At 48.1% G+C, this 24797-nt stretch overlaps 1 long non-coding RNA gene and 1 pseudogene across 2 annotated transcripts in view; one reads left to right on the top strand and one right to left on the bottom strand.

The window, feature by feature from the left end:
- LOC309650334 overlaps positions 1-9808 on the top strand; it is a 40205-nt gene extending 30397 nt beyond the window's left edge. Inside the window, exon 2 of the long non-coding RNA XR_014257529.1 lies at positions 206-9808. This is a non-coding gene — a long non-coding RNA (uncharacterized lncRNA). The remainder of the gene's footprint in view (positions 1-205) is intronic.
- LOC309650326 (primary amine oxidase, liver isozyme-like) lies at positions 5065-24715 on the bottom strand (annotated as a pseudogene). Its single transcript, XR_014268699.1, has 4 exons — positions 19227-24715; positions 18517-18639; positions 13231-13421; positions 5065-13011 (listed from the first exon to the last, which is right to left on the bottom strand). The product of XR_014268699.1 is annotated as a primary amine oxidase, liver isozyme-like (transcript).
- Between the last annotated feature and the right edge of the window lie 82 nt (positions 24716-24797).

Here is a 24797-nt window from a genome sequence, read left to right as displayed (position 1 = left end):
CTTCTCTAAATGTTTGATAGAATTCACCTGTGAAGCCATCTGGTCCTGGACTTTTGTTTGTTGGAAGATTTTATTTTATTTTTTTTATTTTTATTTTTTTTTTTAATAAATTTATTTATTTATTTATTTTTGGCTGCATTGGGTCTTTGTTGCTGCACGTGGGCTTTCTCTAGTTGCGGCGAGTGGGGGCTACTCTTTGTTGCAGTGCGCGGGCTTCTCATTGCGGTGGCTTCTCTTGTTGTGCAGCATGGGATCTAGGTGCACGGTCTTCAGTAGCTGTGGCTCGCGGGCTCTAGAGCACAGGCTCGGTAGTTGTGGCGCACGGGCTTAGTTGCTCCGCGGCATGTGGGATCTTCCCGGATCAGGGCTCGAACCCGTGTCTCCTGCATTGGCAGGCGGATTCTTAACCACTGTGCCACGAGGGAAGTCCTGTTGGAAGATTTTAAATCACAGTTTCAATTTCATTACTTGTGATTGGTCTGTTCATATTTGTTATTTCTTCCTGGTTCAGTCTTGGAAGGTTATACCTTTCTAAGAATATGTCCATTTCTTCCAGGTTGTCCATTTTATTGGCATAGAGTTGCTTGTAGTAGTCTCTTAGGATGCTTTGTATTTTTGCGGTGTCTGTTGTAACTTCTCCTTTTTCATTTCTAATTTTATTGATTTGAGTCCTCTCCCTCTTTTTCTTGAGTCTGGCTAAAGATTTATCAATTTTGTTTATCTTCTCAAAGAACCAGCTTTTAGTTTTATTGAGCTTTGCTATTGTTTTCTTTGTTTCTATTTCATTTATTTCTGCTCTATCTTTATGATTTCTTTCCTTCTACTAACTTTGGGTTTTGTTTGTTCTTCTTTCTCTAGTTCTTTTCGGTGTAAGTTTAGATTGTTTATTTGAGATTTTTCTTGTTTCTTGAGGTAGGCTTGTATTGCTATAAATTTCCCTCTTAGAGCTGCTTTTGCTGCATCCCATAGGTTTTGGATCATCATCTTTTCATTGTAATTTGTCTCTAGGTATTTTTTTATTTCCTCTTTGATTTCTTCAGTGATCTCTTGGTTATTTAGTAACGTATTGTTTAGCCTCCATGTGTTTGTGTTTTTTACATTTTTTCCCCCCCTGTAATCGATTTCTAATCTCATAGCATTGTGGTCGGAAAAGATGCTTGATATGATTTCAATTTTCTTAAATTTACCGAGACTTGATTTGTGACCCAAGATGTGATCTATCCTGGAGAATGTTCTGTGTGCACTTGAGAAGAAAGTGTAATCTGCTCTTTTTGGGTGGAATGTCCTATAAATATCAATTAAATCTATCTGCTCTATTGTGTCATTTAAAGCTTGTGTTTCCTTATTAATTTTCTGTCTGGATGATCTGTCCATTGGTGTAAGTGAGGTGTTAAAGTCCCCCACTATTATTGTGTTACTGTCGATTTCCTCTTTTATAGCTGTTAGCAGTTGCCTTATGTATTGAGGGGTTCCTATGTTGGGTGCATATATCTTTATAATTGTTGTATCTTCTTCTTAGATTGATCTTGATCATTATGTAGTGTCCTTCCTTGTCTCTTGTAACATTCTTTATTTTAAAGTCTATTTTATCTGATATGAGTATTGCTACTCCAGCTTTCTTTTGATTTCCATTTGCATGGTATATCTTTTCCCATCCCCTCACTTTCAGTCTGTATGTGTCCCTAGGTCTGAAGTGGGTCTCTTGTAGACAGCATATATATGGGTCTTGTTTTTGTATCCATTCAGCAAGCCTGTGTCTTTTGGTTGGAGCATTTAATCCATTCACGTTTAAGGTAATTATCAATATGTATGTTTCTATTACCATTTTCTTAATTGTTATGGGTTTGTTTTTGTAGGTCCTTTTCTTCTCTTGTGTTTCCCACTTAGAGAAGTTCCTTTAGCATTTGTTGTAGAGCTGGTTGGGTGGTGCTGAATTCTCTTAACTTTTGCTTCTCTGTAAAGCTTTTGATTTCTCTGTTGAATCTGAATGAGATCCTTGCTGGGTAGAGTAATCTTGGTTGTAGGTTCTTCCCTTTCATCACTTTAAGTATATCATGCCACTCCTTTCTGGCTTGTAGAGTTTCTGCTGAGAAATCAGCTGTTAACCTTATGGGAGTTCCCTTGTATGTTATTTGTCGTTTTTCCCTTGTTGCTTTCAATAATTTTTCTTTGTCTTTAATTTTTGTCAGTTTGATTACTATGTGTCTTGGCATGTTTCTCCTTGGGTTTATCCTGCCTGGGACTCTCTGCGCTTCCTGGACTTGGGTGGCTATTTCCTTTCCCATGCTAGGGAAGTTTTCGACTATAATCTCTTCAAATATTTTCTCGGGTCCTTTCTCTCTCTCTTCTCCTTCTGGCACCCCTATAAGGTGAATGTTGTTGAGTTTAATGTTGTTCCAGAGGTCTCTTAGGCTGTCTTCATTTCTTTTCATTCTTTTTTCTTTATTCTGTTCTGTGGCAGTGAATTCCACCATTCTGTCCTCCAGGTCACTTATCCATTCTTCTGCCTCAGTTATTCTGCTACTGATTCCTTCTAGTGTATTTTTCGTTTCAGTTATTGTATTGTTCATCTCTGTCTGTTTGTTCTTTAATTCTTCTAGGTCTTTGTTAAACATTTCTTGCATCTTCTCGATCTTTGCCTCCATTCTTTTTCCGAGGTCCTGGATCATCTTCACTATCATTATTCTGAATTCTTTTTCTGGAAGGTTGCCTATCTCCACTTCATTTAGTTGTTTTTCTGGGGTTTTATCTTTTTCCTTCATCTGGTACAAAGTCCTCTGCCTTTTCATTTTATCTATCTTTCTGTGAATGTGGTTTTCCTTCCACAGGCTGCAGAATTGTAGTTCTTCTTGCTTCTACTGTCTGCCCTTTCCTGCCTTTCAGTTTTAACATTGTTTAAGTTTTTGGGTGCTCCTTTGAAAGTAGCTTCAATGATGTGGTGCCTGACTTTTAATGATTTAATAGAAGTAAATGATGCATTATTGCCAGAAGGAAAAAGATAAATGTGTTCATATCTTTCTTTTTAATTAAAAAAATTTTTTAAATTGAAGTACAGTTGATTTATAATGTTTCAGGTGTACAGCAAAGTGATTCAGTTAAGAATACATATATATTCTTTTTCAGATTCTCTTCCATTATAGGTTATTACCAGATATTGAATATAGTTCCCTGTGCTATACAGTAGGTCCTTGTTGTTTACCTATTTTGTATACAGTAGTGTGTATCTGCATATCTTTTTTAAAAATAAATCTATTTATTTTATTTATTTATTTTTGGCTGCCTTGGGTCTTTGTTGCTGAGAGTGGGCTTTCTCTAGTTGCGGCGAGCGGGGGCTACTCTTCGTTGCGGCACACGGGCTTCTCATTGCAGTGGCTTCTCTTGTTGCAGAGCATGGGCTCTAGGTGCACAGGCTTCAGTGGTTGTGGCACGTGGGCTTCAGTAGTTGTGGTTCACGGGCTTAGTTGCTCTGCAGCATGTGGGATCTTCCTGGGCCAGGGCTCGAACCCGTGTCCCCTGCATTGGCAGGCAGATTCTCAACCACTGTGCCACCAGGGAAGCCCACTGAATATCTTTTTAATTAAAATATTTTCATAAGTAATGTATCCACATGGTTAAAAAAAAATATTCAGAGTTTGAAAGATCATTCAGTGAAGTCAGTTCTTCCTTCCACCTCTGGGCATCTTCCAAACATCGGTGCTCCCAAGACCCAGCTGAGACCTGAGGTACACCGGGAGTCTGAGAAGCCCCCCACAATTCTCAAGTGGAAGTCAGCTCCCTGCACAGAGCCTGGCATCCAGCTGTGATTCAGATTGGGAGAGGGGGTCATCCCTTCCACCCTCTTCTCTTCCACCTACTGTTTTTCTCCCCCAGCTCTGCCCTGTAGTCCTTTAATCAACTCTTTAATTTTCAGAATTTTCATCCCAACCAAAACACCCATGTTGTATAGTCAGTTATTAGTCCTTCCCTCTTCCGGAGTCCAGTTGGGGGATATAATTAGGAAATTAGTAGTCTCGGACCCTGTTAACCCATACCTTACCCCCTCTGAGAGCTCCCAAATGTGGACTGTGATGAAGAGAAAGAGGGAGAGGTGAGACCCAGAATTGTCATGAAAACAAACAGTGAGGTTTCCTCACCCTGCAAGGCTGGAGAGCGCCAAGGAACTATTCTGAGCTATGAAAACACAGCAGGGCTCTGCTAGGAAATAAACAGCTGTCTGTCCCGCCAACGCCTGTCTCCCTGGACACGAGTCCTGACAGTGTCTGATCTCTAGCCAGCAAATGGGAGAGACAGGGAGAAGGGCGAGGAGAGCCTAGTGTGCCTCCCTCCTTTAGGATAGAAAGGAAAGCTTGTTTTATTTTTAAGATTTTAAAGATTTTCTTCACTTTAGTAGGTTTGAAGTGGAAGGAGGGAAGTGCCAGGGTCATGTAAGTCCAGGGGATCTCTCCAGCCTTGAATTCCAGAGAGCAGGATGTGAGTTGCTCCCTCCTCAGCCTTGTGCAACTTCAGCCTCCTCTGCTCTACTGGGAAGGAAACATGACCTTCTCGCTGTAAGGTCTGCTGGTTGACCTTTTCTCACCCTTCTTCTTTGTTAATCTTTTGGCCACATCTGACACTGTGGACAGATGAAACACTCACACTCACCCTCACTGTTTCCAGTGTCCCTCCACCAAGCTCTACTCTCCTTTCTCCCCTTCCTCCTCCCACCATCAGCATGATGTTAGGCCCCCCTTGGCCACAACCTGGCTGCTGTATACATGCCCCAGATCTATGAGTTCCTTCCAGACCAGTTCTTCCTCCAGACTTCCCTGCTTTGTAAATGCATCTCTTCCTCCTCTGCCATCCTACAGGCACTGAGCCTGGCAACCTTTGAGTCATTCTTGATGCCTCCTTATCAGGTCTTGTTTGATTTTCTACTCTGGTGGCCACACGTCAATCCCTCTGCCTAGACCTGCAAGTCCCTTTGTTACCTAATGATGGCCTACGCCCCTTCTCACTCTCCAACCTGAGCCATCCTACAGACCACTGGCAAAGGCAAAGGAGCCTTCTTCTTTTTTTAAAAAATAAATTTATTTATTTATTTATTTTTGGCTGCGTGGGTTCTTCGTTGCTGTGCACAGGCTTTCTCTAGTTGCGGTGAGTGGGGGCTACTCTTCGTGGAGGTGCGTGGATTTCTTACTGCAGTGGCTTCTCTTGTGGTGGAGCATGGGCTCTAGGCACACGGGCTTCAGTAGTTGTGGCTCATGGGCTCTAGAGCACAGGCTCAGTAGTTGTGGCACACGGGCTTAGTTGCTCCACAGCATGTGGGATCTTTCCAGACCAGGGCTCGAACCCATGTCCCCTGCATTGGCAGGTGGATTCTTAATCACTGCGCTACCAGGGAAGCCCCCAAAGGAGCCTTCTTACAATACATTTCTTTCCACTTATCACCCGGAAAACATTCTGTGGCTCCCCACTGCCTTCAGAATGAAGTTCAAACTCAAGCTCACCCACAATCCGACCCCACGTTATCTTTTCAGCCTTATGTCTTGCAGCTCCCCTTCATGGACCCCTCATTCCAGATACACGAATGGTCTTGGATTTCCCAAACATGCCTTGGTTTGCCTAACCTGGCTCTTTCCTCCATCTGGAATATAATTCCTCCCATCTCCACATGTCCAGATTCTAAACATACTTCAAAGCCAAGCTAATAAAGCCTTCCCAACCCACTGATGCCCACCCCTCATCAGCTATAAAGGATAAGTCTGACCTGAACTCCCCTAGTCTTTAACCATTCCTACCTTAGGTCACTCAGCATGGTCAAACCTTGCATTACAGTTGATTGCATATTTCTTAACCCTTTTCCTGCTATCCTGAGCCCTGAGGGCCAAGAAAGCATCCCTTCCAGCACCCAGAACAGAATTCTGCTTGCATATCTGGGGCCAGTATGGTAGCTTGGTTAGATGCCTGCAGTGGTTCCTCCCATTGCTGATATATATCCCTTTGCACTGTGACTTTGACTCTTTTCTTGTCAAGACATGAAGTTTATGTCTCCATCCTTTGAATCTGGGGTTGATCTTGTGTCTTGGCCAATGAGACATTAGCAGATGTGATGTAAGCAGAGGCTTGAAAAGCATTTGCTCACAAGGATTTGTTCTCTTTGGGCTACAGTTGGAACCCTGGATCACAAAGGGGAGAAGTCCAGGCTGGCGTGCTGGAGACACACTGCTGTAGTGTGTGGCATGTCTGACAACTGGCCCCAGCTCCAGACCTGTGAGTGAGGCCATCTTAGACCATCCATCTCCAGTCCATCTGCCGGGTATCTGCAGCCACAAGAGTGATCCCAGGAGACTCCAGCAGAACTGCCAAGTGAGCCCAGCCCAGAGGGCCGACCTACAGAATAATGAGCAAATAAAATGGTTTGTTGTTTTAAGCCACTATTTTCCAGGGTGGCTTGCTGTGCAGTAACTGAAACACCCAATAGATGCTGGTTAATAAAATATCAAATAAGGGAAAATTCCCTGGTGGTCCAGTGGCTAAGACTCTGAGCTTCCATTGCAGGGGGCCGTGTGGTATGGCCAAAATAAAATATTAAAAATATCAAATAATAACTAGCATTTACTGTATGTCAAGAACTAGTCTTGGAAAATTACATGAACTAATTCATTTAATCCTCATAAAAATCCTGAGGTAGATTTTATTACTGTTCCCATTTTACAGGTGAGAAAAGTGAGGCACAGAGAGGTTATATAACTTGTCCAAGGCCACACCTGTCAGTCCCAAACCCCAGCAATCTAGCTCCAGAAACCATACTACAAAACACTATACCACGTTGCAGAATGAGGAAAACTTTAACTCATTGCTTTGCTGCCTCAGAAATACCCTTCCTTACATACATGCCAAATTCTATAGCATTTTGGGGTCCAACCTCCAGTCTATGCTTCAAACCCTCCCATACCATGTGCCCTTGGGCATACCCCAGGCTCCGGGTCCCTGAAAACCCAGTGTGGGGAACTGATTTACAGACCTGCCAATGTCCACCTACTCAGAAACTTTTCTGTCCCAACTCCTCCCTCCTGCAACCTTGGCTGGGCTGCTGGTTCCAGCAGTGCAGGTCTCATCTGGAAAGGAAATATTCAGGCTAGTGTGTCAGCGTTGCCCTTTGGCCCTGTGTCCCAGCTTAACCTGTGCAGCCAGGGTGATCATTCACTCAGGATCTTTGGGCTTCTTTAGATCTTCCTTTTTGAGGTAGTCAAAGGAGAAAATGGATATGAAATGTTTTTTTACAAGACAAAGAATTACCTGAATATAACAACTGTCATTGTTTCAACAAAGATGTATTTAAGCACCAATGGGCATGACACCATGCTGGGCATCAGGCCACCAAGGCCAACAGAACATGGTTCTTGCCCCAGGGAAGCGAGGGGAGGACACATGTAGATAATGAACTAGAGTTCAGCGTGTGAACCTCCATTGCAGGGTTCTTTCCAAAGAACCAAGGGTACAGGGAGAACAAAGCAACCAGCAGGGAAAGGGGGACGGGGATGATATTTGAGTTGGGCTTTAGAGGATGAATAAGCCTTCACCAGATGAAAAAGGGAGGAAGGGGAAAGAGGAAGGAACCAGAGGAAGGAAGGAGGGGAGCGCATGGGCAGAGGCATGAGTGGATGGGAACGGCCTGTTTGGGGAAGGTCCCATGGTTGGGGGCATCTGGTGGGCAGGGCATCAGGATGGCAGGAGCTGCTGAACCTGGTCTGTGAATGGCCTAATATGCTCTGGAGAGAGTGGGACGCTCTGAAGATTTATAAAGGGCAGTTGGCCAAGGAAAACTATAGGAGGGGGACGGAAGGAAGGTAGGAATTCGTTTACAGTGAGTCTGGGCCTCGGGAATCTAGTTGCAGAGTCTGTGGCGAGGCTGGTGTGTGCTGTGTCAGGAGAGTCTGGCTGATGTCCCCCGGGACACCCCACAATGGTTTCATGGTGAATTCACCACAGTCCAAGGGAGGGGCCTAAGTCAGAAACCAGATTTGTCAGCTCACCAAGGGGGATGGTCTTTTAGGGAAGATCTAAATTTACCAAACACCTGGGAATTCCCTTGCGGTCCAGTGGTTGGGACTCCATGCTTTCACTGCCGAGGGCCCAGGTTCAATCCATGGTCAGGGAACTAAGATCCCTCAAGCCTCACGGTGGGGTAAAAAAATTTTTTGTAAATAAATAAATTTACCAGAGTAACACCTGAAGGCTAATCTCCATTTCCAGTAACTGTCAAAGCAAAAGCAATTATCAGGATACCAGTTTACAGAAGATATATATATATCTTGTATACCTATATCTATATCTATATAATCATTTACACAAGAGCTATAATGGACTTGCCCATTTTCTTTCCATGACTGAGATGTGGTGGGAAGCTGGCCCACTGAGCTGTGAATCAGAGGCAGCAGTTGGTCATGAGTCATGAGAGAGATTTGAGAGGGCCTGGAGCCTTCATCCACGTGGCTCTTGTGCCTCCAGGGCTGGGCAGTCCTGGCCTTGGGCCGGGTCCTCTGCTCCAGACACGGGTGGATTGTCACTGCCAGGGCAGGCTCTGTAATGCCCCTTTTCTGTGCCTTCTGACAGCCACATTCTTTTTTAGATTCTTGGTCAGGCTCCTCTGGCAGGTTTGGAACTGAACTGCTATCCCAGGGTTTTCTCAACCTTGGTTTCATGTTAGAATCAACTGGGGGAAATTTAAAAGCTGCTAATGTCTGAGCTTCACCCCCAGAAATTCTGATTTTATTGGGCTGAAATGCAGCGTGGGTGTGTGGAGTTTTACAAGCTCCTCAGTGATTTCAACGTCCTGTCAAGGTTGAGAGCCTTTGCTTTAAGGCAACTGCAGATCTCTGCTCTGGTCCACTGAATGCTGATTTTTCTCCTAGAGGGTCACTTACCATGGATCAGGTGCCAAGTACTTCTCAAGCATGACTTTGTTTAATTCTTTAACCCGGCCCGCCAGGCAGTGAAGAAGAGCAGTGGTGCAGAGGGAAGGAGTCAGGTATAATTCCACAGAGACCTGGGTTCGATCCCAGCGCCATCGCCTCCCAGCCAGGTGACTTGGGGCAAGTTACCTAATCCCTCTGAATCTTCGTGCCCTGATTTATAAAGTGGGAATAATAATATCTGCTTCTCAAGGCAGTTGTGAGGAATAAATGAGGCAGCAGATGGAAATCAGCTAGCCCAGAGTCATCGCCACCATACTGGCTCCATTTCAATGCGAGAAGTGGGAGAGACTAAGACATCACATTCCTTGAGGGTCCTTGAGAAAGTGCGGGGGGCTCCCCTATCATATCCTGGCCCACAGACTATGGCCAAGGAGTATGTTTTTTTTTTAAATTATGAACATCAAGAATGGCTTTAATCATAGTGTTAATTTCATTTTTCTTCTGCTAATCAATTTTATGTACAGTAGTTCATATGTTAAACAATATGTGTACCAGAACTAGGAATATAAGCCCTGGGCTTCTCTGGTGGCGCAGTGGTTAAGAATCCACCTGCCAATGCAGGGGACACGGGTTCAAGCCCTGGTCCGGGAAGATCCCACATGCTGTGGAGCAGCTAAGCCCATGTGCCACTACTACTGAGCCTGCGCTCTAGAGCCCGCAAGCCACAACTACTGAGCCCGTGTGCCACAACTACTGAAGCCTGCATGCCTAGAGCCCATGCTCCGCAACAAGAGAAGCCACCACAATGAGAAGCCCGCGCACCGCAACAAAGAGCAGCCCCTGCTCACTGCAACTAGAGAAAACCTGCGCGCAGCAACAAAGACCCAACGCAGCCAAAAATAAATAAATAATTTTTTTTTTTTTTTTTTAAAAAGAGGAATATAAGCCCTTCCTAATGAGGTACAGTGACAGTTGGTTAAAGAAAAATAATTTGCAGTGGGAAGGTGTCTGAGACTCAAGCTCCACTGAGAACACTACAGTCTATTTCCCTTCACAGGGTCCAAGGTGTGGGGAGGAGGGACGGGACAGAAGCTGCAGACACCCACCTGCAAGGCCTGAGTGGAGCAAACACTTGGCACAGGCCAAGTGGCAGGGCGGGGACACGAGGCGGGCACCACTAAGAGGCCAGGCCAGGGAGCTCACACTGCTTGTGTTTGTGTGCAGTGTGTGGTGCTTGAGGCTGTAGGTCCAACAGTCCCGGAGGGGCCACATTCCCAATCTTCCCTCCCGCTCGCCAGGCTCCCCTAGAACTTTGCTGCTCTGACCCTTTGGATGCCTCAGGGCTGCATAATTCAGGGTGTGCTTGCTTCTCTCTTGTGGCTGGAAGGGTATATTCCCAGGAGAGCCTTCCAACGAGGTCACGTCGGGGTCTGTGCCTGAGCGTTCCCTGTGTGCACTCTCCCTTGGGGTGGCTCGAGCTATGCCTTTTGACCCCAGTGGGGAACCCCATCGCACACCCGTTGGTCAGCAAGTGAGCCTCAGCAGCAGAGCTCCCGATGCAGACATCAGCCTAGGACCACATGTCTCCTCTCTCTACCCATGCATGTGAACAAGCAGAGGTGGAACAGCCAAGAGAAGCATCCCTGACCCTCCCCCCACCCCAAGCATTTGTTGAGGGGGCAAGATGAGAGCATTTACACCCATCATGGTCCAAATTTCTTTAAACAAGAAAAAACAAGAAAATGAAAATATGATATTTATCTGGGTGAGAGGATAAAGAGACGTTAAATCACTGAGCCGAGAAGCAAAATAAAAATAAGAATCAGCAACAGCAACCCAGCTCTGCCTTAACCCCTTCCCCATCTGAGCACTTTTCACCATATTCTGCTGCTAGTCTCGACGAGAATGTGGCTCCTACTGCTTTTAGTCTTTAGGTGAAGGTCCCTTTGCCAGAACTTAATTCCTTCCCAGCTCACCTGGTTGAGCCTGGGTCCAGGCAGTTCCTGCAGGAAATGATGGGACTTCCGTGTGGTCTGAGCTTCCGGTTTCCCTCTGGTCACCAGCTGAGTTGGACCCAAATCTCTGTGCCCTGAGCTCCCCTCTTGCCAAGGCCTGCCCACCCAGTGTCCTCCCCTAGGGCTGGGTCTGTGGCCCGGGCTTCCAGCTGGGGAAGGAACCCCCTCTCTTCCTGACCTCACAGCCCCCTCTAGAAAAGACACTGACAGGATAGGTCAAACTATAGAAGTAGACACCACACTCCACGTGGGTTCCTTTAGCCTGGAGGCACCTGAGAAAACTCGGTCTTTGAGGTCTACCTCCTCCCCACCCTACTCCTGCTCCCACACTCCTTTCTGGAAAATGTCCCAGTTCTTATTTATAGCCATCCAAAGTCCATGCCCCAGGAGGGGCAGCAGGGATGTGAGGCCCTGGAGGCTGTCGCCTGATTAGGTGGGGACTGTCCCACTGGGACACACCTGGCTCCACAGTGCCCTGCATGCCCAAGGCTTCCCCATCCCAAGGACAGAGGAGGACACCAAAACTGAGGGGATTTGGGGTGGGGGATTATAGGACCTGAGGCAGCAGGGACTTCCCCCCAGGACCTCAGAGGGAAATACCAGGGAGTAAAAGCTGAAGTAGCAAGAGGAGGGGAAGGAGGAGGAGAAGAAAGAAGAGAGAAGGAGAAAGCTAGGGTGACAGGGAATTGAGGGAAGCACCTGCCGAAGATCTGGGACACAGGCCTAGTGGGGTCCCTGTCCTGGGGCTCCAGAGAACAGCTAGTCTCTAGATGCCTCACATTCATATTCAAGACCCAGGGCAAAGGAGGAGCTGGGGAGGCCCAAGAAAGCTTCTGAATGTACTTAAGGTAACTGAATTGTACATTTTAAAATGGCCAAATGGTACATTTTATGTTGTGTATAAGTATGTTGCATAAAAGTTTAAGTTTTATGTTATGTTATGCAAAAAAAAAAAAAAAAAGAAAGGAAATGGTACAGTTACTTTGGAATGGTGTCTGGCAGCTCCTCAAGACGTTAAACATAGATTACCATATGACCCAGCAATTCGGCTCCCAGGTACATACCCAAGAGAAATGAAGGCATTTGTCCACATGAAAACTTGTACACAGATGTTCATAGCAGCACTATCTGTAACAACCAAAGAGTGGAAACAAAATATGGTCTATCCATACAATGGAATATTATTCGGCCATAAAGGAATGAAGTACTGATTCATGCTACAACATGGATGTCCCTCAAAAACGCTACACTGAGTGAAAGAAGCCAACCACAAAAGACCACTTATTGTATGAATATATTTATATGAAGTTTCCAGAATCTAGGCAAAGCTGTAGTGACAGAAAGGTTAGTGGTTGCCTAGAATTGGGAATGGGTTGGAGGGAAATAGGAAGTGACTGCTAACAGATTTTGGAGTTTCTTTCTGGGGTGATGAAATTGTTCTGGAATTAGATAGTAGTCATGGTTGCACAACTTTATGAATATATTAAAGCCCATTAAACTGTACATGTTAAAAGGGTGAATTTTATGGTATATGAATTACATCTCATTTAAAACATAAGATTAGAAAAACAGGAGTCTTCTGGGAAAAGTATGGCCATCACTTTAGACTCCCGGCTGGCCATTCCTCTCTTCTCTGCGACAGGAACCCGGAGGTTTGGGGTCAACAAAGCTGAGAGCCCCCTGTGTCAGGCGTCACAGACTCAGGATGCTCCCAGCAGGGAGGGGGAGGGAAGGGAGGGCGGCCCCATCCAGTGCCCATCCCCTCCCCTCCCCACACTCCCTGGCCCTGGGGTCCCAGCCACATTCCCCATCCCAGGAACCACCTAGTTGTGGGAGAAGCCCGCGTGAGAGAAGGCAGGGAGGTGGGCGGCACAGGCCGCAGCCTGGGGGAGGCAAGCCAGGCGGTTGACTTCACAGGTCCCAGCATCCTGGTCCTCCCGGAAGTAGACGGAGTCAGCAGAATCGATGGAGGGGTCCTGGTCAAAGAAGTTGTAGGGTCAGGGGAAGAAGCCCATGCCGTTCTCCACAGTCACTGTGTTGGGAATGTCCTCTGCATGGGGCATGTGCAGGAAACCGGCTGTCACCCAGGCCACCAAGTCCTAATGGGGGCGAAGAAAGAGGATCGTGAGGTCTGGCTTTGCTAAGGACACGTCTGCCTCCTCCAGTGGCCTTGTATGGGAGGACTGAGTTCAGCAGCAGTTCAGTTTCTTAGTGGGCTCTAAAGACCCCTAGAGGAATCTGGCCTGGGAGAGCGTGAGAGGCTCATCCTTGCTCCCCCTGCCTCCCTCCTCGTGCCCACCTCCTCCCTCTCAACTCACCTGCCCAGCAATGGTCTCATTGCTGATGAAGTCAGTGAAGTCCAGGGTGGGGGTTCAGGGGTCATTCAAGTTATAGATGTTGATGCTTCTGGCCTCCTCCTCCTTCCGCTGGGTCACAGCCAGCTGGCACCTGCAGGGGATTTGGATTAGACCCACAAGGTCATCGACTCATCCTGCTGCCTGAAGCTGCACTGAAGAGAGGACACAAAGGGGAAAGGAGCATAAAGGTCTTACGTTGTCCAGCCTCTGTATCGTTCTCTGTCCACTTCCCTCTCTCTCTCTCTCTCACAAAGTTCCCGCATTTGCTCAATATCCCGTATCTCAAACATCTACCGGCCCATTGTTCAGACTTCAGGTGGGACTGTCGCTCACGCATCCATGCAGATGGGAGTCTGGGCCTAGATGCATATGCACAGACATGGCCTGATTCCCATCTTAGGTGAATTTCAGTATCTCATGTGCCTGCATTTTAGGGAATATTCCCTCAGATCTGTGCTCCTCTCTTTGTTTTCCCCTCCAACCTTGATTGTGAACATTTTAAACATACAGAAAAGTTAAAAGAATAGTCTAGTGAACACCCATATACCCACATCCTAGATTCTACCTGGAGCATTTTGTCATATTTGATTCAGCACGTATCTTTCCATTCATTCATCCACGCAGGAGGCTTCATTTTGAGCGGCCTAAGATTGTGGCTGCAGGAATGTGTGTGTGAATGTGTGATCGTGAGTGTGTATATGTACACACACCCATGGGAGGTGGGGGAACCTGGGTTCCCAGCAACATGGAGCCTTTTGTACCGTCCGCCTCCCCCAGTGCCTCTCTGACACCCCATCACCCATCTCGCCCAGCTGACGGCTCTCTCCATGGAGCTGTTCTGGGGCAGGGGCTCCCCAGCAAAGTTGACTGTCTGGATGCGGTAGCCCCTCGGGTGCCCCCACTTGTTGCTGTGATTGCTGGCCAGGTACAGGTAGCGAGGGGAGGGACCTCCCAGGGGGAAGGCGTCCTGCTCCTCCATCTCCAGCAGCTTCCGGGTCACCTGCAGCCTCTGTATCTGGTGCCTTGGTTTGCCCAGACCAGATTCTCCAGTCCTGCCGGGGTGAAGCGGAGATGGTGGGGGGAAGCGGGGAAGGGAGGGCTGGTCATGCAGCTGCTCCGCCCCCTCTGGACTCTGTTCCCACCTGGCTTCAGAGTGGGGGCCAAAGAGAAAGCCAGACTGAGTGTGCCCCCTCTTCCCTCCCCTCTCCCCAAGATGTTCCTGATCCAGAGATTTGGAGAAGATCTTTCTTCTTGATATCATCTCTGGTAATAATCCCAGATGCCTTGTGACTGGGCTTCCACTGACCTTCCCCCTCTGAGGAGCTGAAGGGAGGGTGGTTTACCTGAGGTTGGAGCAGTCTAGCAGGCAACGTGCAGGGCCAGGTTCTTTCTGACCTGAGGCAAGGGTCTGCACCTCATATCTGAAGCCCTCTGGCATCACTAGAACTGCCTTCTCATGAAAATAATCACAGCAGTAGCTCATATTTGTTGAACTTGGAGGAGCTCTGCACAGGCAGTGTGTTGAGGGCTTTACATGGATTGATGCTTTACTTGCACAACAACCTGATGAAGGAGGAACTATAATTGTCCCCATTTTACAGATGGGACAACTGAGGCTTAGAGAATTTAAATAATGTGCCCCGGTTTGTCACCAAGGGCATGTGGTTAGTTTCATGGCAGTGCCGGGGACCCAGGTCTCAGTCTGGCTCTACACTGCCTACACATCAGTACCCAGAGGAAACCAACACAAAGGGGCTCCATCACACATGGACAGCAGACTTGCAGGTCAGAGGGAAGGATAGTCAGACCCCAGGCCCAACACTGCTGGAGCTTAGCGGTGTTTTCTATTGCTTGGGGATTGGCAAGGAATAAGGGGCAAGGCCAAAGACACAGTCTGTTGCCTGAATATTTGGAGTTTTGAATGATTTTATTGGAGTCCAACTAGGTTCCATATTAGGACTCAACTTAAGTGATCTGAGACCAAAGAGCAGTAAACCAAAACATGCCAGAAGCTCCCTCCATACCTTCCAAAGATCAAAGAGAGCAGAGACTGATTAAGCAAACCCTCAGTTTCCCTTTGTGAATTACTGCTCCTAGGCCACACTCCACAGTTTCTACTTGTAGATGACAATTAAAGGCCAAGAGTTCCCTTTCCGGTACATCCACACAAGCAGGCTCATGTGGATAATAATAATAATAATAGCTAATACTTCTCTGTGTGTGTCAGGCACCGCTCCAAGTGCTTTAAGAGTTGCCATAGCTTAGATGTAGAGATAAAGAGAGATGTGTGCGTCAGTTAGAATACATACATATATTTTCTAGCTAAGTCCGATGAGAGAGCCTAAAAGCAATGACATCCCAGTAATAATGAGCACACCTGGTACCCAGATCTTGGTTTCTAAATACTATTCTCCAATAAAAGGAACCAGAGATTCTTGGAGAAGTGGTTGATTTCAGGGCTGGAGCAGGGAAAATACAAGATGGAACTGGAACATCTTGCGGTGCCAGAAAGTAAAGAAGTGCTCAAAAAAGGATGGAGGCATGTCAGCAAGACACAGGAACCAACCTGAAGGCTCTTCCAATGGCCAAAGCTGAAACAATTTAAGGAACAAAATAAATGATAGTGTGGGGTTATAACCCTTAGAATAAAATATCCATGAGTCCATACAGTTATGAATAAGTAATTACATACATAAATAAAGTAAAAAGGAGGGATAACACTTTCTTAACGGAGAATTCCAATTCATAAATGTATAAAGGATAAGAGAAAAAATGTAAATGACACAGCAATAATAATTGTTGCAGGAAAAATCCACCAATAGATGCTAAAATTCGTGGGCAAGAGTTTGAGAAGAAAGAGTTTGAGATGAAAAGAAATAGTATATTTGCATAGCATCAAAAATTTCCCCCCAATATTTCTTAATTGAAAACGGAAAAACAGTAACTTTTGCAATGGAGGAAGCTGGAAAACACCACCTTACCAAGTGCTTGAGGCCAATATCACTGGTAATAAGACATATGGACATCAAATACCCCTTGATATGATGCTCTGAGAAGGGTATAAAGTCATTTCTGTGGTTTTCTTACCAAAAAAACCTCCACAGAAACAAAAACACAAGCTCAACCCAATCATGAGAAAATATCAGAGAAACCCAAATTGAAAGACATGCTACAAAATGATTGACTAGTATCTTCTAAAGTGTCAGTTCCTGGAAGACAAGGAAAACCTAAAGAACTGCCAGATTGGAGGAGACCATAAGGAGATAGGACATCTAAGTGCAATGTGGGTTGCTGGTTTAGATCCCGGAACAGAGAAAGGAAATCAGTAAAGAACTGATGAAATTCTCATAAAGTCTGTAGTTTATAGTATTGTAACAATGTTAATTTCCTGGTTGTGATTGTCCTGTGGTTATGCAAGATGTTAACATTAGGGGGAGCTTGTGACGGCTATATGAGAACTCTATATAATGTCTGCAACTTTTCTGTAAGTCTAAAGTTATTTCAAAAGAAAAAAATGTTTTTAAATAGTCATCATTAATTCTCACAACAGTCCTATGAGGAATGCACTGTTACACCATTTTTACACTTGAGTAAACTGAGATACAGAGAGGTTAAGCATAAAAATGTTTCTCTCAGGTGTGGAGAAAAGGGAACCCTTTTACATTGTTGGTGGGAATGTAAATTGGTGCAGCCACTGTGGAAAACAGTATGGAGGTTCCTTAAAAAACTAAAAATAGAGTTGCCATATGTTCCAGAAATTCCACTCCTGGGCGTATAGCCAGACAAAACTGTAATTCAAAAAGATACATGCATCCCTGTGTTCAGAGCGGTACTATTTACAATAGCCAAAACCTGGAAGCAACCTAAGTGTCCATCAACATATGATTAGATTAAGAAGATGCGATATACACATACATACATATATATATGTACATATACATACACACACATGGAATACTACTCAGCCATAAAAAAGAATGAAATAATGTCATTTACAGCAACATGGATGGACCTAGAGATTATCATACTAAGTGAAGTGAGTCAGAAAGAGAAAGGTAAATACCATATGATATCACTTATATGTGGAATCTAAAGTGCAACACAAATGAACATATCTATGAAACAGAAACAGACTTACAGATATAGAGAACAGACTTGTGGTTGCCAGGGGGAGGGATGGATTGGGAGTTTGAGGTTAGCAGATGCAAACTATTATATATAGAATGGATAAACAACAAGGTCCTACTTGATAGCACAGGGAACTGTATTCAAAATCCTGTGATAAATCTTAATGGAGGACTTCCCTGGTGGTGCAGTGGTTAAGAATCCGCCTGCCAATGCAGGGGACACGGGTTCAAGCCCTGGTCCGGGAAGATCCCACAGGCCGCGGAGCAACAAAGCCCGTGTGCCACAACTACTGAGCCTGTGCAGCAGAGCCCACGTGCTCCAACTACTGAAGCCCGTGTACCTAGAGCCCGTGCTCAGCAACAAGAGAAGCCACCGCAATGAGAAGCCTGCGCACTGCAACAAAGAGTGGCCCCGGCTCGCAACAACTAGAGAAAGCCCGCACACAGCAACGAAGACCCAAAGCAGCCCCCCAAAATTAATTAATTAATTAATTTTAAAAAATCATAATGGAAAAGAATATGAAAAAGAATATATATATGAATAACTGAATCACTTTGCTGTACAGCAGAAATTAACACAACATTGTTAAGTCAAGTAAACTTCAATAAAAACAAAATGTTTCTCTCACATTTTCCAGGAGCCCTCCACGTTCTCTCCACTCCTCCATCACAACCTAAGCCTACTGAGAGTAGGGATGTTGTTTCTTTTGTTACATTGTTTTAGTGCAGTGCTTGGCACAAATATGCATTTGGTAAATATTTGTTGTTTGAGTGAGTGTAATATGTTGTTATGTGAGAAATTAGAAGTGACAAAATATATGTACATTATGATTGAAATTTGGTGGTAAAATTCTAAATATGTATATCAGTATATCATATATACATAGTATACACTGTAATATATTCTAGATTGCAGATGCACGATTTTAAAAAAGGAAAGACTTTTTTTAAACATGAGAGAATAATCATCTAAGGGTGAAAATCTCTGACGAATTTGATGACTTTTACATTTACTTCTTATACTTTTACATTTTTAATGTTTCAATGACAATTTTTAAATCTAGGCATGGAGACTTCAGCCCGCTCTACTGGAGTCCTGGCCTCCGCCAGGATGTCTTACCTCCCGCGTCCAGATCCACCTTGAAGTGGGCACTGTGGGTGTGGACCGTGCCCAGCGTGTGCTTCCCAACCTGGTTTCCGTATCTTCGGGCAGCACCAAAGAGGAACGCTGAGCTGATGTAGCCTGTGGCATGGAATTTGACTTCGATGGCCCCATTGGGGTGGAAGACCATATCCCACACATAGTCGTAGTTGAGCAAGGTCGACACAGATCTGAAGACCAGCACTGTCTCCACAAGGCCCCCAAAATAGTGGGAATGAAAATCTGAGTGGTGTCACCTCAGGGGCAGGCCCTGGTTCTGCTCAAACACACAAAAGGCATCATGTAGTGTCTTGGGGGCTTGGGACTCCAAAAGGACGTGCCAGTCCACGTAGGTGGCCAGATAGGGACAGTCCACCCCACGGGTCAGGGGCGTGGAAAAGTGGCCCAAGCCAAAGTTGCCATCTGCGTACCAGCCTCTCACAGCAGAAGGAGAATTTCCACCATAGACAGCCAAGGCCTCCTGGACACTGACTTCATAGGCGACTCTCTCCCCTTGGAAGCGATGTCAAAGATCCCTGGGCCACTGAAAGCTCCGAGGCCAAAGGAGAAAGTCCACAGTGAGGAGGCCACTCGACTCCCCTGGGCACTGAAGCGGGGGCCCTGGGGATGGAACTGCAGAGGGGAAGCCGGACCCGGAGTCACCTGGGACTTCAGGGACCAGGACCCACCTGTGCCGTTGTCTGGGATCACCACCACGTTCACCAGGCCGGCCTCAAACTGCTCCTCCAGATGGGCCAGACTCTCATAGTAGCGGCCTTGAAAGAACACCTTCTGGATGGTCCAGCGAGCAGGGTCCAGAGCCTTGTGGTCTACCAGAAGCTCCAAGCCTATGGGGTGCAGGAAGAACCCAGCTCCTGAGATGTTGTAGTAGAGGCCAAACCAGGTGGCCCTGTCCCCTGATTGCAAACCACGGGGGGCTGAGTTCATCGTCATCAGGTTCTGTCCTTGGCGTTTGTAGGAGCAGCAGTGGTGGAGGAGACCAGCAGCCTGGGGCAGCTCTCTGTTGAAGATCATCTGGTCTATGTCCAGGTACTCTCGCATGAGCACGGGGCGTCGGTGATAGGGCAGGGGGCCCCCGTGACGCTCCATGGTCACATCCCGCAGGTAGGAGGGGTGCAGCAGGGCCCCACCAGCAGCTCAGTCACATTGAGCTGGGCTTGTCTGCCAAAGAAGACGATGGCCAGTGCCTCCCGGGCAGGCGGGGGGCTCGCCCTGTCCAGGTGGGCCAGGGCTGCAGCCTTGGGGGGCAGCTCCAGCTCTACCGAGAAGATGCAGTTGTCTGAGGGTCTGGCCTGAGCTGCATCCACCAGGCCTGGCCCCAGCTCCTGGGTCAGAAAGCCCATCACAGCCGTCAGCTCTTCTCGGCTCAGGTCTGCAAACAGCTGGCTTTGGCCAGGCTGTGTCGAGGGCTGGGCACTGGGAGATCCGGAGGGGCAGAAGGGAGGCAGGCCAGGATGACACTCCTTCCCAACTCCTTCCTCACTCCCAGCACCACCTTCACCCATGCCCATCACCAGAACACTCCACAGGGACAAAAGAATAAAGACAGCCATAGCTAAAGCTCCTGGCTGCCTCCAGGCTCTTGAATCGGAATGCAAGATAGAAAGACAGACAGATAGACAGGACCTGGGTGCAGGATGCCCCTTTCAGTCTCTGGAGGTTCCTGGCTCTGGGTGGGGCTTCTGGGCAATGGCACGATGGGTACATTCAAGACAAGCAGCCAAGGGCAGAAGGTTGGCAGGGGGTGGAGGTTGGGGGAATCAGGGGTCAGGCCAGGCTCGGGAGGTGGGGCTGATGTAGGAACGTGGACTTTAAGTGGCCCATGTAAGCCTCTGTCCTCCTTTTCCAAAACAAACACACAGGTTCAAGGTTGGGGAACGAAGTGGGGGAGGGATCAGTTTGGGAGATACAGCTGGAGAGAGACAAGCGGAAGAAGTGACAGGGACAGAAAGGGACTGTCCTTGGGCTCTTCCTCCACTCTCCAGAGGCAGCCTTTCTCCTGGCTACAAGGCCGCAAGCAAAACTCACCTGTGCACACCCCTCCAGCCGGATTCCCTCCTTCCGTCCTCTAGCTGACGAAGCCCTCATCACAGTCTACGGCTCCCCCATCAACCAGAATCCTACTGGCACCCACAGGAGACTGGAGAGTCATGCTGAGAACATAACGCACCTGGGAGGAGCTGGGGGGCTGAAGGGCTGAGCCAGGTCAACATCTTGGAGGCCCTGAGCACCCTGAATCACTGGAGGGGAGCATGGGGGGGGTGGAGCCAGTCCAAAGTTGGAGGGGGTGGGGAGTTTCAGTGTAACAGAGATCCCTCCCCACTTGAGCAGGACTGATGGAGCACGGCAGAGGTCAGGGTGCCTGGAAACTGGCTGTGAACAAAACCTAGCTGCCCACAACCCTCATTTCCGTGAAACCCGCCTCCAAAATATTGCAGAGGCAGAGAGCAAAGTTGCCTCCATTCTTGGGCAGGCGATGTGTGGGAGACTGCCATCCTCTGTGCAGCCAGGTCCTGAGGGGAGCTAGGAGAGACTGAGGGATCTGGAGAGAGGACATGCATCCCTCGTGAGCTTGGAGGAGAATCCTTTGCAATCTGGACATGTCCAAGAGCACTTCCCCAGGAAGCCATGTTAGACCGACCTTGTAGACAGAGTGCGTGCGCCTGCAGGAGACTGGACAGGGCATTCCAGCCGAAGGGAACAGAAGGTGCAAAGGTACAGAAAGTTGAAACAGCCTGGGCCTGGGCAGGGAACGGCCAAGGCCAGCTTATGGGGTGTGAGGTGGGGACGGGAGGGGGGCAGGCAGAAGAGGTCAGGTCAGGAAGCCTTGTGAGGCGTGTGTCTAAGCAAAGTAGTAATTGCGGGAAGACAGTGAGAAATCTCAGAACATGTGAAACCAGGGAAATCAACACCAGAAAGGTCAGATTCTCCAAATATCATCTGGTTATGCAACCAGCTCTATTTTGATATGGGAATTCCACATAAGGGGTCATTTTATTACTGACCCGTGTCCTTGGACTCTTTAATCAATAGAATTGATAAGAAGCCAGAGGAGGAATTCAGGCAAGGCTTTACTGGGACTCATGCTGCAGCAGGAAGGAGTAAGAACAAAACACAAGTTCCTAGGACTTCCATGGTGGCGCAGTGGTTGAGAATCCGCCTGCCAATGCAGGGGACATGGGTTTGAGCCCTGGTCCAGGAAGATCCCACATGCCGCAGAGCAACTAAGCCTCGTGCGCCACAACTACTGAGCCCACACTCCTAGAGTCCATACTCCGGAACCAGAGAAGCTCCCGCCATGAGAAGCCCGCGCACCGCAACAAAGAGTAGCCCCTGCTGGCCGCAACTAGAGAAAACCCGCGCGCAGCAACGAAGACCCAATGCAGCCAAAAATAAATAAATTAATTAATTAAAAACAAACAAACACAAGTTCCCTTGTTTGCTCTCTGTGGAGGTTGGGTTGGTTCCTTATGTGGGCTGAGGGTGAGGGTAAGGGTGAGGGTGAGGTTGGGGGCAGATCGGTGGGTCGGGTCCAAGGGGTGGCTGAGGTGTTTTGCCCACCCCCTTGGTGGTGCTGTGTGCAGGGGTCATACCCAGTACCCTGCTTTTGCTCCCGGCACCTCAGAAGTGGCAGTTGGTTTGTGGCTTTTTTGTATCTTACGGTTCATAATTGCCCCGATTGCCCACGCATGCAGGTATTTTTAGTCTCTTGTAGTATCTTTGTGTTCTGTGGCTCCAGGAAGCATTTATCCAGGTGCAAGTGCAAGTACTCCGGTAAAGGGTCCCAGGTCCCAGCCTGTCTCAATTTGAAATGGGCCATGTGGACTTTATAATAAGGAGGAGCAGAATCTAAGGTCAAACCCAGCCCTGGCCACAAGGCAGGCATTTCCAGCCTGGGAACTTCATTCTGGGCCCTCTCATAAGTGCTGGTCTTACCTCCCAGCTAAGAACACACCTTTAAGAGGACGGCTAATGTTTTATGTCCCGACCCGTGCTACCAAGCACAGGTCAAGAAAGTCCACTCTGGTGGGGCATCTCCAGGCTCTCCTATGGGAGGTGGGTAATGATCAGGGAGTGGGAGGGAGAGCCTTTGCCTTGCCTGCTGGGGGAACTGGTACAGAAGAAGGTGTCCCCTCTGCCCACCTTCCCTAAGTGTCTCGCTGTCACATCGCTTCCTCTGATATCTTTTCATCCTAGGCTTCACAATCATCATGTCAAACACCCTAAAAACGTGTTGAAAAGGTGTCCCTTTTGGAGAATTACTCAGGAGACAGGACCACACGTCCTGCTCCCCCCACTAGGTCTTATTTTCATTTGGACCAACTTGGCCCCTGCCTCTGTGAATGTGCTGAAGATGCGTTTATCCCTGGGAGCCGGAGCGCACCCCCCAGCCCACAGGCTGAGGACTGAGCCCCAGGATGTGGTGCCTGAGTCGGGCTGCTGCCCCAGAGGCCCTGTGCGGCCAGGGGGACCATCCCGGACACCCAGGTCACTGCACTCTGACCTGCATTCTGGGGACATGGCTCTGGCTCCAGTGTGCAGTGGGGCTCGGGTGTGGGACAGACAGGGGGGAGGACACTGGACAGGAAACAAAGGGCCAGGATGAGGCCAGTGACCTCGAGGACAGAGAGGAAGGGAGGGGTCTGAGCGATGTGGCGGGTGGAGTTGACAGGACTCGGTGTCTGATTGGGTGGATGAGTGAGAAAGGGCACAGCCTCGTAGGTGACACAAGGACACAAAGGTTGCACTGGGTGACTTGGGATGGTGGGAGACTTTCCTCAGAAGAAGGACATACAGGGGACTTCCCTGGCGGTCCAGTGGTGAAGATTCCGTGCTTCTGCTGCAGGGGAACTAAATCCCGCAGGCCAAAAAAAAAAAAAAAAAAAAGAAATAGCAATGTTCCTCCGTTCAGGAGGTCAGGGGCTGCACAGAAGCAAGGACCAGAGTCAGTGACCAGGCATCCTTTCTTACTTTCCCTGTGATGTCAGCAGAAGTTGGGAGGTGGGAGGGGTCATCCAGGATGGGGTTCTGATCCGGGCACTCTGCACACAGGGCCTCCTTGGGCTACATTCTCACAGGAGTCCTCCCCCAGCCTCCCCCACAATTCAGGCCACCATCGTTTCTTCCCCCTGACCCACCTCCCTGCGCCTAAGCCTTCTGTCAACTCTATTCTTTGTATCTGGGCCAGAGGCAATGTCCTCAGAGGTAACACTGACCCTGTCACTCCCTTGCTTAGAATCCTTCCGTGGCTCCCCATTTTCCTTACGGTAACTGTGGCTTGCAAGGCCCTGCCTCCTCTGCCCCCTGCTTGGCCCTCCAGGCTCTGCTCACAGCCCACACACATGTCAATGAACTTGGGTACTTGGATGGGGCCACTCTGTCACCTCCTGGCCTCTGAACATGCTGTTCCCTCTTCCTGGAACCTTATCTCCGCTCTCTTCCTTCTCCCTCGGCCAACTTCTACTCCTCTGCCAGGATCAGCTTAGACATCAGGTCCCTCAGGGAGCCTTCCCCAATCCCTAAGTCCGGGTTAGGAGCCCCTGCTATGTCCTCCTCCTACCTCCCCTGGAAAATTCCCTGATGCAATGGACCCTTTACTGGCCCCTCTCGTCCCTGAGGGTAGACATTGTGCATCTTATTCCATAACGTACCCTAGTGCCTTTCAAGGCACCTGGCATGTAGGAGGCACTGGGGAAATCTTTGTTGAATGCATGTAGGAATCCTTCTCCTGCACCCTCAGAGCGAGCCCTTCCCGGGGGCTACCGGAGGAGAGCAGAGGCAGGCGAGCACATCTTGCGCTCCTCACAGGGGCGTCCCATGTCTACATTCCTGGAAGTCCCAGTTATGCCCCTGGCCTAAGCCTCAGGCGTCCCCTTGTCCAGCTCCGCTTAGGGCAATGGGCCCAAGTCCTAAAGATCTTGGCCTTGGAGACACCAGTTCTTTCAGAACCTGACGTCCTGGGTTACTATTCCCTCCTACGGCTTGACCAGAAGTCTGAGGCTAACAATCCAGCCAGCCTCAGGGGTTTAGGAAGAGAGCGGGTGGGGTAGGGGGCTGGAGGTCCACCTTGCAGCCCTCCTGACCCCAGCTGGGCTGATGAGCTCACGATCTACATGTCCACTGACGCCTGGGCCAGGGTTGTCATCTCCATGTCATCTCCATGGAGGGTTGTCATCTCCGTGATGTGACTGAGAGACACACCACAGTCCCTTTTTCGATCAAAGCTTGTGAGCGAGCAT

This window comes from Balaenoptera physalus (assembly GCF_965194825.1).
Source record: "Balaenoptera physalus genome assembly, chromosome: 20".
In the NCBI taxonomy this organism is placed as follows: domain Eukaryota; kingdom Metazoa; phylum Chordata; class Mammalia; order Artiodactyla; family Balaenopteridae; genus Balaenoptera; species Balaenoptera physalus.
This window is presented reverse-complemented; position numbering and strand designations above follow the sequence as displayed.